General features: G+C 38.7%; 1 protein-coding gene across 2 annotated transcripts in view; it reads right to left on the reverse strand.

The window, feature by feature from the left end:
- The window catches only part of KATNBL1 (katanin regulatory subunit B1 like 1), a 38,932-nt gene extending 25,824 nt beyond the window's left edge, over positions 1–13,108 (reverse strand). For both annotated transcript variants that reach the window (XM_081291321.1, XM_081291320.1), the window contains exon 1: positions 12,976–13,108. The gene's annotated coding sequence lies outside the window, so the exon portion shown is untranslated. The remainder of the gene's footprint in view (positions 1–12,975) is intronic.
- Between the last annotated feature and the right edge of the window lie 226 nt (positions 13,109–13,334).

The following is a 13,334-nucleotide window of genomic DNA, read 5'->3' on the forward strand; positions in this document are numbered from 1 at the left end:
TCAGAGACTGGAAAGAGTAGGCTGCAGGAAGGAACAGGGGAAAAGTTGACCAATAGCTACTAAGTTACAGTTAAATAAGAGTAAGAAGTTCTGATGTGCTATTTCATAGCAGGGTGACTACAGATAACAATAAGACTGTACTTCTCAAAAGGCTAAAAGAAAGGATTTTTAATGTTTTCACTGTAAAGAAATTATGAATATTTGAGTGGACAGGTATGTTTAACCTGATTTCAACATTGTACAATGAATACATGTATCAAAACATATGACACCTCATTAACATCTAGGTTTTTTTTATATTTTATGTCAGTTAAAATACATATAATTAATTTAAAACTGGGAGAAAGCTCTATCCAAACATTAACCATGGACTGAGGGTGTAGCTTAGAAGTAGAGTGCATGCCTAGCATGCATGAGGCCCTGGGTTCAATCTCCTATGTCCCCTTCCCCAAACACAAATTAACTGAAGTTCTTTATTGTGGGTGGGACTACAGGTGATTTTTTCATTCATTACAAGTTTCCCTATTTTCTACAATGAACATGAATTATTTTATTATTTTTATAATCTGAAGAAATAAGTATTTTAATGAGATTACTGTTTTAAAAAAGCGACTTAACTCTAAAAGTAATCAAAATAAGATAGAAATACCAACATACAGAGGTAAAGTTTCATTAAAGCAATCTATTTTAACTTTTCCAAAATTAGGACAGCTTCATTTAATTTTCTCAATTTTGCCTTTTTACTTCAATTTAGACTTTGCTCCCACTTTTTAAAAAATCTTCAGTTTCTCCCTTTGAACTGATTTCTCCCCATCTGCTTTCAAACATGCTCCGGTTTCCCCTATCAACTCCTATATCCTTTATCTGTTTTCCTTTCCTGCCAAATTTCTACAATGAGTGCTTTTTACTTCCAATTTGTATTTAATCCTTTACAATCTTGGTTTTCATTTTACTCTCTCATTTGAAAAGTTGCATCTTCAACATCACTGAAAGCTATAGCCTTTATAGCAGCAATGATGCTCATCAAGGTCAGCCACACCAACTCTAAAGACTGCTCATTATTCATCATCAGTTAGCTCTTTCATCACTCTATGACTCTTCCCTGATTTTGTTCAAACAATACAGCTCTGCTGACTCTTCTTATTGGTTTACCATTCTCTGGGTTTCTTTTCCTTCAGCAACTCCTCTTTCTATCCTAAAACAGAGGAAGTATGATTTCATGGCTTAAGCTATTTCTCTAAACCCGGCCTTGGCTTTCTGGTCTGCCTGCCATTGCTAGGTTCCAGTCGTCTCTTCAATGTCCACCTGAGCTACCACATTTGAAATTAATGACATCAAAATTCTCTTAGACTAGAATCGGGGAATTATTTTTGTTCCTCTCCATCCTTCTAATAGTCACAAAGTTTTCTTAAATCTTCTTTCAGAATACTTCATGGATTCATTCATTCTGACTTTCCCTCTTCCACTATCAGAACTACAACCCCATCAATTCGAGCCCAAATTGTTGTTTTATTTGCTTTCCTGCAAAAAGTCATCTCCTGGTCCCTACATTATCCTATACAACATCTGCCTTTATTAATTGTGGAAAAACATTACTGAAGATTTTTCCAAGATACGTTTAAAGCAGCTATATACATTTTAATGGATGCTTTACTCTGTTCAAATAATTGTGTATATGCTGCATGTTAAACCATTTCTTGGAAATTAAATATATTAAAAAGTCCCTATGATTAAATATTTTAAAAAGGGATTCATAATTGGGTACCAACTACTGAAGGTTAAAATTATTAATTTTTAATTAGAGGGAAAAACACAAAGTACTCTTATTTTTTTTTAAGAGTGGGAGGTTTTATTTTGGGGGAAGAGAGGATTTCACTGCATATTAAAGGCTGGGGATACAGTTCAGTGGTAAAGTGCCAGCCTTAACGTTCATAAGGCCCTGGATTCAATCTTCAACATCACATAACAACAACAAAAAAAAGTTTACCATAACCAAGGCACAGTGTGCAACACTGCACCCAGCTCCATTACCTATAATCAATACAATATACTTCCTCCCAATAAATATAAGAGATTAAGGGCCAAATTAATTAATTAATAGATATTGCAAAGACCTTAAGATATACACTATAGAATATACGGAGCTTCTAGCTCATGATTTTTGGCAGGTCATTTATTCTAATCTGAATGTTTCCTCAAATGCAAAATGAGAATATTGTTGTAAAGATTAAAATGAGATTACATGTTATTACTGCTATAATGTTTATATAAAATGTAAATATGCATATTACAGTATCTTGGAAAGTAATTTGGGCAAACTGGAAAGTAAGCGAACTATAACCACATCTTGCTATGTACTCGGTTTAGACTGGAAATATAATTGATCATCCAAACAGGAGTCTTTTGGGAGTGAAAGGAGGTACTATTAAAAATTATGCTGGAGCAGGGCATGGTGGCACTGGCATGTAATCCCAGTGGTTTAGGAGGAGCCAAGGCAAGAGGATTGCAAAGTTCAAAGCCGGCCTTAGCAATTTAGTGAGGACTTAAGTGACTTAAAATATATATTGCAATTGAACATAATACCTTTTTTAAAATTTATTTTTATGTGGTGCTGAGGATCGAACCCAGCACCTTGCATGTGCTAGGTGAGAGTGCTCTACCGCTGAGCCACAACCTCAGCGCCCCCCCCCCAAAGCAACGTAATGGGACCCTGTCTCAAAAATTAAAAAGGGCTAGGGATGTGACGTAGTTATTTAGGTGTCCCTGGATTCAATCCTGGTACCAAAAAAATAAAAAATAAAAAATTATGCTGGGATAATAGGCAGAAGCCAAGTTCATCTTAAGCAAAATTAGAATGCATGGATATCCCATCACAGTTCAAATGTTTAATTTCCTAGATCAATTTTTCTACAGTTTCTTTCTATAAAAATTCCCAACTACTCAGCAATAAAAAAGAACTACAGATCCACATGCAGCAATGGAACTCAACTGCATCATACTACATGAAAGAAGCCCGACTTGGAGGGATACATGCTATACAATTTTATTTGTATGATATTCTAGAAATAGCAAAAACACAGCCTGGGGGGAGGGAAAAGTTGACTACAAAGGGATAAGAGGAAGTTCTCTGATAGAGGGCCACATTTTATATCTAGATTGGTAGTGATTTCACAACTGTGTGCATGTCAAAACTCAAAGAAATGATACCTCAGTAACCTGACTTAAAGAAATTGGGGTCCAGAGCACTAGGGACTTGTTCGACAGAGCTGAGAAATTATGACTCCCTTGGGCCACTCCCATTCCTTTCCCTGGAGGAAACGGGTTCACACTTCAGTCCTGGAGGTTTCAGAACATTCCTTAAAACATCTGGGATATAGACTTGTTTTTAATGGCAATCACCAAGACCAGCCCTACTGGTTTTGTGCACTCCACTCAGCTGTGTGGGCTGGGTCAGCCCTGCAGACCAAGCTGGAGATGCCCTAGGTGCCCTGTGCATGCAATAGCTTGAAGTGAGTATTCTCACTTGGAGGCCTGTGGGAGTTAAAAGCTTCATCTGCAAAGGCCTTGGGGGCTCCTGCTGCGTCTCAACTCTCTGGAAAGCTCTGTGCTAAGCAGGTATCACAACTTACTAAATGGTTAAAAAAAATTAAGATTCATTCAACCTTAAAGGCTGGTATAGCTTGAAGATTAGGTCAAACAGACCCACGTTCAAATTCCCAGCTTTCCCTCGTATCTAGATATATAACATTGGAGATAGCTGAGTCTCACTTTCTTCATTGATGAAAGCAAAAATGTTTATATGTCTACCCAGCCTTACTTCAAAAAGAACGAAAAAAATCTGCAGATAATAAAATAGGATTTTTTTAAATACATTTTTTAGATGTTGATGGACCTTTATTTTATTCATTTATTTATATGTGGTGCTGAGAATCAAACCCAGTGCCTCACATATGCTCTACCACTGAGCCACAACCCCAGCCCCTAAGACTTTTGGTTTTTAAATAGAGGAGGAAACCAGGATAAAGAGAAATGGGAGTAAATAAATTAACCAAATTGTTGAAACTTGAGGAGAGAATATTTTGAGTGTCAAAGTGATTTCAAAGCAATAGGCAAAGTTTGGCAGAATGCTAATATTGGTATATCACATAGAGATCAACAAAAAAGATGGCAAAAACTTACAAAACTGACACATTAAATCTTTTACAAAAGGAAACAGGAGGAGAAGTGTAAACCATTGTAAGCATACCTGAACTTCATAACTTTGGATCTCATTTTCTAAACTTTGCAATTAAACTTCCTGTCTTTCCTAATGTTTCATTTTTATTGAAACAAAATGTTTTTACTCCCTGAAATACTCCTTTCCTGCCTTTCCTATTCATGAAAGTTTCCTCTTATCATTATTGAATTCAAATCTCTCTCTCTGAAGCACTTCTCTTTTCTTTATTTTTTAATAGTACTAGAAATTGAATCCAGGAACTCTCAACCATTGAGCTACCTCCCCAGCTCTTTTCTCTTTATATTTTTTGAGACAGGATCTCACTGAATTACCAAGACTGGCCTTGAATCTGTGATCTTCCTGTCTTTCCCTCCTGAGTCGCTGGGATTATAGGTGTACACCACTTTGCCTGGCTCTGAAACATTTCTTTTTTTTTTCTTTTTTCTTTTAGAGAGAGAGAGAGAGAGAAAGAGAGAGAGAGAATTTTTTTTAATATTTATTTTTTAGTTTTCAGCAGACACAACATCTTTGTATGTGGTGCTAAGGATCTACCTGGGCCACACACACACCAGGAGAGCGCGCTACCACTTGAGCCACATCCCCAGCCCTCTGAAACATTTCTTGAGTATTGTTTTTGTTTTTTTTCTTCTCTCTCTTTCAAAACTACAGATTTTTTAAAATAACTGTATTTTATTTATTTATTTTTATGGTGCTAAGGATCGAAACCAGTGCCTCCCACATGCAAGGCAAGTGATCTCCCTCTCTCTAAGCTACAACCTCAGCCCTCATTGTTCTTTTACTTCACCATCTCTTTCTCTTTTAAAAAATTTTTAAGTTATACATGGGTACAATATCTTTATTTTGTTTATTTATTTTTAATATTTATTTTTTAGTTGTAGTTGGACACAACACCTTTATTTCACTTGTTTATTTTTGTATGTGGTGCTGAGGATCGAACCCAGGGTCTCCCACATGTGAGGCAAGCGCTCTGTCACTGAGCCACAACTCCAGCCCCACCATCTCTTTTTGTATTTAGTTAATATGGCACAATTTTAATTCTTTCACAAACAACAAATAACTGAGGACCTAAATTGAAGATATGACTGGCTACAAATGGATTTAGGTGTGTCTCTTCTTGCAAAACTAGACTGCAAAACTTCTCACAGGCAGGAATTGCATTTCTCTAGCTTAACATAAACAACCTAAAAATCAATTCAACAACTATTAATGTAAACACATACATACACCCTTCAGTGAGCAAATGAATATCATCACAAAGTACTAGTATTTTAAGATTCATTTTTAAGCTATTAAAAGAAAAAAAGCATATGTATTCAACTCGATGTATTATTCAGCAAGTACTATTTTTCAGGAGATGAATAATAACTACATGTCTTATTCCTCAAGAAGCTTACAGTCTGGAGAGGAAAAAATGACAAGATATATAATGAATGCTATAAATGAGGAATAGATAGTACAGACTAGTAGAAACACAGAAGCAGAGCATCTAATTTGAGTAGAATATACATTTACCAGACCTAAGTCTTTTTTTTTTAAATTTTAGTTGTTTACTTTATTTATTTATTTTTATGTGGTGCTGAGGATTGAACCTAGTGCCTCACATGTGCAAGGCAAGTGCTCTACCACTGAGCTACAACCCCAACTCCAGATGTGAGTCTTGATGACAAACAGGAAATTATAAAAATAAAATGAAGGAAAGCTCTCTAATTAAACAACCACAGTAAAATTCTTGTATACCCAAAAATCCAAATCTAGAGCTTTTTCTATTTCGATATTTTGAGGTGAGCAAGAAAGAGTAAGCACAGCATTTGATCTGGAAAAGAAAAGTCAGGGCTGGGGTTGTGGCTCAGTGGTAGAGCACTTGCCTCGCACATGTGAGACTCAGGGTTCAATTCTCAGCACCACATAAAAATAAGTGAAATAAAGATACTGTGTCAAACTACAACTTATATATATATATATATATATATATATATATATATATATATGAAAGAAAAGTCAAAATTATTCCTCATTTAATTTGAAAAGTATATTAGAAACAGTTGTCCAATCTGGGCCTGAATGGAAAGCAAAAGCAAAGGTGATAGGAAACTTTCAATGGACAGAGAAGGTTGATGAAAACCAAACCACTGATCAATCTTAGCATCACAACCAGACACTATATGCCCCCTGATATAATACAACAGGAAATACACACTAGTAATAAATATTTTTGCCAAAAAAATCTAACCTGAACATAATTACCTGGTAAAAGTTATCATCTTAAATAAAATACTGAAGAGAAAGGAATCTGTTAAACACAACCATGGGGATGCAAATAGAAAAATCTAAAAATGGAAATTCTTTGAACATATGACTCAGTTTCCTCAATAGAAATTTTTCAAGAAAAAAAGAAGAACCTATATATTACAAGAGACTTAAGAACTACATCACTTAAATACAATGTAGGAATTATGATGAAAAGCTGTTCTTGAAGATTATTTATATTCTATTTGTGGAATTAGAATGACTGAAACAAGATGACCAAGAGTTGCTGGGCACAGTGGTGCATGCCTGTAATGCCAAAGACTAAGGAGGCTGAGGCAGGAGGATCTCAAGTTTGAGGTCAGCCTCAGCAATTTAACAAAATCCTGCCTCAACACAAAAATACCAAGGACTGGGGATGTACCTCAGTGGTCAGGTGCCCGGGTTTAATCTCTAACACTGGTCCCCCTACCCTGGAGAAAAGTCAAGAGGGCTAGTTTTTAACTGTTGTGCCATGAATCCTCCATTGATAAAAGACTGATAGTTTACAAATATGTAAGATTTATTTGTGGCAAACTGTTAATGATGATGATATTGCTAGGATAAGGAAATGTCAAGTACACACTCAAGTAAGATCTGGTGATGGACAAAATTGTACTTTGTGATTAGGTGGAGCATTCAAGGTAGTAATTGCTTAAAAGTTCTGAAAGGCTACCAAGTGAACAATGGATGCTTTACTACTACTAGGCAGCATTTTTTATACTGTAAGAACGACTGAACTGTACTCCAGTTGGTTTGTAGTCTGAGTCCTTTCAAGGTACTAGGAACATTTGTGTGCTGCTACTCTAGCAAGTTTGTCTTTCCTTGACAACTCATTCCTTCACATCTTCACTCATTTCATAAATATTTATGTATGTCATGGGCTAATTATAATCCTAGGCACTGGGAAAACATCAGTAGACAAAACAAAGATCCCTGCCTGCCTGATGCTTATAGGGTACAGAATTTAAATTCCATTCTAAGATTCCTACCTATCATATGGAAATAACTTGTACAAATTCCTCCAAAAGAAATTATCTATAATTAATGTACAGTAAGACATGAACAACTTAACAATTGCCCTATTCTCCAAAGGTTTCTCCTTGAAAAGTAACCATTTCATAGATTCTCACAGCAGGACCTTGAAGATAATTTCAATTTACAGATGAGATTAAGTGACTTGCCTAAGAACACACAGTTACTAATAGAAGAGCCAGGCTTAGAGCTGTGACTTCAAGTACCAGTGCCTTTCCCACCATAACACCAAACCACAAGTCTTAAATTAAAGTTGGTGAAAAAGGAAGATGCTGGAATAAACATTTCATGACTTATACATAGGTGGTAGGTTCTGGGTGACTTGTTCATGGCAAAAAGAATTTCAGGCAGTGTGTAAAACTCAAGAAAAGAGAGGCGGTTACACATGAAAGCAGCCAAATAGGGTAAAGAGTGTTCTGAAGAGTCCCCTATCTCTACTCTCATTATGCCTCAAGAATAAGAATGGTAAGTTTAATACAAACTTCTCCAAAGTAAATGGATACAAAGCAGTTAGTGACAAAATACTTAGAGGTAAGCAAGAAAGAGTAAGCACAGCATTTGATCTGGAAAAGAAAAGTCAAATTATACTACATGTAATTTGAAAAGTATATACTTCTAGTAAACACTTTTCACATTATGCTTAAGGTATTTTTAAAAAATTTACTTTCCTAAATATATTTTCCAGAAAGCACCAAATTAACAAATATTATTAATATCTTCAAATATTTTCTGCAGCAATTACAGAATACCAAAGACTGGGTAATTTGTACAGAATTTTTGTTGTTGTTCAGGAGGCTGGGAAAGCCAGGATCAAAGGGCCCCATGGAGTGAGGGCTTTCTTGATACATCATAATATGGTGGAAGGCAACACAAAGTTAAGAGAGACTGTATGAGGGAAAAAAGTAAGCAAGAGAGCAAAAGGGGGTCAGAATTCACCAGAATTTAATCACTAACCTATTCTCATAATAATGGCATTAATCCATTCATGAGAGTGAAGTCTACATGTGCTGCAGCCTGGCTGGGCACAACTGGGCACAAAATAACCGAGGGGCCACAAGGCACTTGGAGGTTCAAACAGGAACTACTTTATTGCCCGAACTCTCACCGGCAGGCACTTCATGCGCACTCCCGTAGAACTCTCCCAGCCCTCCAGGAGGCTCCCGGGAACTCAACGGGAACTCTGAGCGGGTGCCTGAGGCAGCAGGAGCCACCCTATTGCCAGACAGCAGGGGTCTATATACAACTGAATACACAGCCTGTTTCAATCCAGCATCATCCAGTCACAGCAATTATACACAGGTTAACTTAATTATCATCTTAATATCTCGCTGGCACACCTCTCAACCACTCCTTCTGGCAAAATGCCAGGTGCCATCCCAACTCGGCTGTGGCTCTCAACACACATGATCTAAATACCTGACATTAGACCCACCTCTTAATAATTTTACAATGGCAATTAAGTGAGTTGAGGGGATCATTCAAACAATAGCAACCAAGTATAATGACTGATAAAAGATCAATGTAATATTAATTGGCATTTGTAAAAAAATTTTTAGTTGTAGATGGACATGTTATCTTTTTTAAAAAAATTTTTTAGTTGTTGATGGACACAATACCATTATTTTATTTATTCAGTTTTCCAAGTGGTGCTGAGAACCCAGTGCTTCACACATGCTAAGGCAAGCGCTCTACCACTGAGCCACAACCCAGCCCTATCTTTCCTTTATTTATTTTTACATAGTGCTGAGGATAGAGCCCAGTGCCTCACATATGCTACACAAATGCTCTACCACTGAGCTACAACCCCAACCCCTGGTCAAGCACTTTTAAAAGATAATGCCCACTCCCTTGAAAAAGAAGTAAGTTACACTCACTTCTTGTCCGTAAAACTGTAGTGATTTGTACACTTTAAAAAAAAAAATCAAATTAGTCCTTTAAGCTTTCAAAGTGAAGATTCATGACCAACGAACTAAAACCTTATTTAGGATTTTAACAGGAAGAAAGTATTTGTAAAACTTCCAAAAAAGGGGGAAAGGGAAAGGAAGAATCTTGTTAAGAAAGAAATATAAGCTTTGTATTAAAGAAGAAGAAGGAGAAGGAGGAGGAGGAGGAGGAGGAAGAGGAAGAGGAAGAGGAGGAGGAGGAGGAGGAGGAGGAGGAAGAAAGAAGACGACGACGACAATGAAGACTAATTTAGGAGGTTCAGGAAAAATGAAAGTTGACAGATACCAAGGGTCTTCATTAAAATCTCATTATAGGTTTCTGTGAACTGCAGTTTACATTTCTTTTCTTTTTTTTTTTTAAAGAGAGAGAGAGAATTTTTTAATATTTATTTATTTTTTTAGTCTTCGGCGGACACAACATCTTTGTATGTGGTGCTGAGGATCGAACCCGGGTGGCACGCATGCCAGGCGAGCGCGCTACCACTTGAGCCACATCCCCAGCCCTGCAGTTTACACTTCTAAAATAAAAATTAGCACAAGTATTCTAATTTATTTTAGTGGTTCTATTCTCCTTTTAGCTTTAAATGTCATTACGGCATCTCTGGATATAAAACCTTGGAGATGCTATAATAACATTTAACTCCATTGTTTTTTTATAGTTAATCAATTATTGTGTTTTAATACTTCTTCCTGGGGCTGGGGTTTGGCTCATCGGTAGAGCACTCGCCTTGCACGTGCAAGTCCCTGGATTCGATCCTCAGCACCACATAAAATAAATAAATTTAAATAAAGTTATTAAAAAATACTTCTTCCTTTAAAATGTTTATATTTCAAATGAAAAGATACATTATCACTTGTAGTCATGCTCTGGAAATTCATCATTCATACTTATCTATAAGCACATGCAAGCAGAGGCTGACCATACAAACAATCAAAATGGGGTTCCTCAACCTCAGCACCAACATTTGGAGTAACCATTTCTCATGGAGGGGCTGTCCTATTGCAAGATGTTTATCAATCTTGCCAAATTGCCAATAGCATCCTCTTCCCCCACACTGTGCCAAATGTCCCCTGGAGGGGAAAAATGCACCAGTTGAGAACCACTGACAAAGTTTTAAAACTTTCAAAATCACACCTTGCTCTTTGCTTACATACATATATTTCAAATGTGTGTCTTGTACAACGACTCTTTAGTCTTGCCTCACACAATCTTACTCAACAATAACTTTCCAAATAGACCATACTTACTGTTCCCAAGGAAAAAAAAATTTTTCATTCCCAATTCCAAATCTCTGAATACTTTCCTTCCTAAAATTCCCCATCTACCTTTCTCTTCAATGCCCTACATAAATCCTTCAATTGTTGGCTCTTGGCTGAGCTTTACTCAGTTCAGTTCAGCATATAGCCAATGTATTAATGAATAGTATCACGTTCTTTTTGTTGTTGTTGTTGTTTCTGTTAATCTCATCTCCCAAACTAGACTAACCTCCCTCAAGTTTGTTGCCTGGAACATTTCTTTTATACAATCAATTGGGTCTAACACTGTGCTGGGCACAGAAGCAATCAAAAGTTTAGTAACTAAAAATAAAATTTAAAAAGTTCTGCTGTAAATAAGTATAAACTACTAATTTTTTTTCAAGAACTGGGAGTTGAACCCAGATGGTCTCTCCTATTGAGCCACACCCCTCAAGTCTGTCTATTTTATTTTGAGACAGGGTCTTGATAAATTATTGAGGCTGGCCTCAAATTTGCAGTTATCTTGCACAGTCTCCCAAGCTGCTAGGATTGCAGGCCTGTACTGCCACGCCCAGCAAACTGTTGATTTCCTATGAAGTGACTGTTCTTTTTTTATTTTCCCCTCCATGGGGTTGAGAATTAAATCCAGAGTCTTGGGCATGCTAAGCAAGCACTCTGCTACTGAGCTACACCTCAGGCCCACTAAATTGCCCAGGCTGGCCTCAAACTTGTAATCCTCCTGCCTCAGCCTCTGAAGTATCTGGGATTAGAGGTTTGCACCCTGGGGTCCAGCAGGAATATACAGGCTTCTAACTGTTCTCTACACTTGAGAAATGATACAAAGATATTAAAACTATAAGCAACAATACACACATGAATATTGATCAAGTCATTTAAGTTACATTGATTTAATCAATGTTTTGTTTGCACACAAAACATGTACAGTCAACACTGGCAAAGAACTCAACTAAATATTATATGAATTAATTTATGTGTACACAAAGGCACACTCTCACAAATGTCTCCAAAGTTGACATAAATGAAGAGTCACATATAAGGGAGGCAGCATAGCAGCAGTTAAAAGCCTGGATCCAGTCTGCTTGGGTTCCAGCTGCATTCTCTGTGTAACCCTGTACATGTTACTTGACTTCTTGATGCCTCAGTTTCCTTATTGTCAAAATGGGGACAATATCACTAACAGACCAAAAGCAAAGTTCTTAAAACAATGCTTAGCACATAGAAAATGCAAAATAAATATTACTTATTATTTCGCTGCCAATTATTAGCCAAGTAAAAGCCTCAATGTATAAAGTGCTGATTCAGTCTGAAGTAGGCTTAACACATACACACACGCTCACACACACATATCCCAGGATGCTTATTTTATACATAAGTTTAAGCTATTAGGTAAACTAATTTCTCAGATTTTCACAAGTGCTAAACTGGTGATTAACACAGAATTAATTTATCTCCCATTTTTTTCCGAATCTGCGCGGGCGCGCGCGCGCGCGCACACACACACACACACACACACACACACACACACACACACAGGCATAGATACCTGCCACAGTCTGGCTGTGGCTCTCAACAGATACCCTATTTCAATGAACTTTATGAAAGAAAACGGATCAACTCTTCTTTATCTTCATAGGTAAACTCATTTAATAGGTAAAGTCTAGGTACTGTTACAGAACTATTTTTCAGAAAATACAATGGAGGTTTTTAAAGTTGCAATTAGCAGTTCTTTTGCAGTTATGTTCCATGGAACAAAAGCTCATCCGTCTGGGAACCAAAGACACATCAGAAAATAAGGAAATGCCTTGGCCAGGCCTAGGCGGCTCTCGGAAAACCTGTCCACCAACAGCTCTCCTCACACGCGTGTCCGGTCCTCCCCGCTCCCCGGGGTATAGATGTCGACTCCACCCGAAGATAAATAAGTGACAGCAGGTTCCGTCCAAGGCTCTCCCCGACCAGACCCCTCGGGCCTAGCCCGGAGCGTCTCAGAGCCGGCGGCCCCAGCCTCCTCCACCTCCAGCAGGCCCACAGTGCTCCACAGCGAGTCAGCGGCCGCACCCCGGCCCGCGCCCCGCCCCGCGACCCTGCAGCCCGTCAGGCCCGGCCGAGCGAGGCCGCCGCGGGGCCTGCAGGTGGGCCCGGGCAGCTCCAGGCCAGCTGGAGAGGCGCTGCCCACTCAGGCAGCGGCGGGCGGGGTCCCTCACCGGGTTGGCCGTCACTTACCGGCGCCTCATGGTACCGCAGCGCCTCACCCCAGCGCCGGCGCTGGCAAACTGCCGCGGGACAGCCTAAAGCGTCCCTCTATTGCAGGGCCGGGCCCCACTCTGAGCCATTCAAACGCCGCCGCGCGCGCAGCCCGCCGGGATAGCGCCCCCAGTGGGCAGTACAGCTCCGCCCAACGCTAGCTCCGCCCATCTCCGTCTCGGCCTCTCTCCCATAGCGGAGGAAGGGGAAGGGGGAGGGCGTGTGTTCGCGATGCCCCCTGGTGGCCACAGGTATGCACCGAAGCCTTGCTGTGGCTTGACAAGTAATACTGCGATGGGGACTGAGGGTGTCAACCAATGATCCTGCTGGCTAGGGAC

Source organism: Spermophilus citellus (assembly GCF_964194105.1).
Source record: "Spermophilus citellus genome assembly, chromosome: 4".
In the NCBI taxonomy this organism is placed as follows: domain Eukaryota; kingdom Metazoa; phylum Chordata; class Mammalia; order Rodentia; family Sciuridae; genus Spermophilus; species Spermophilus citellus.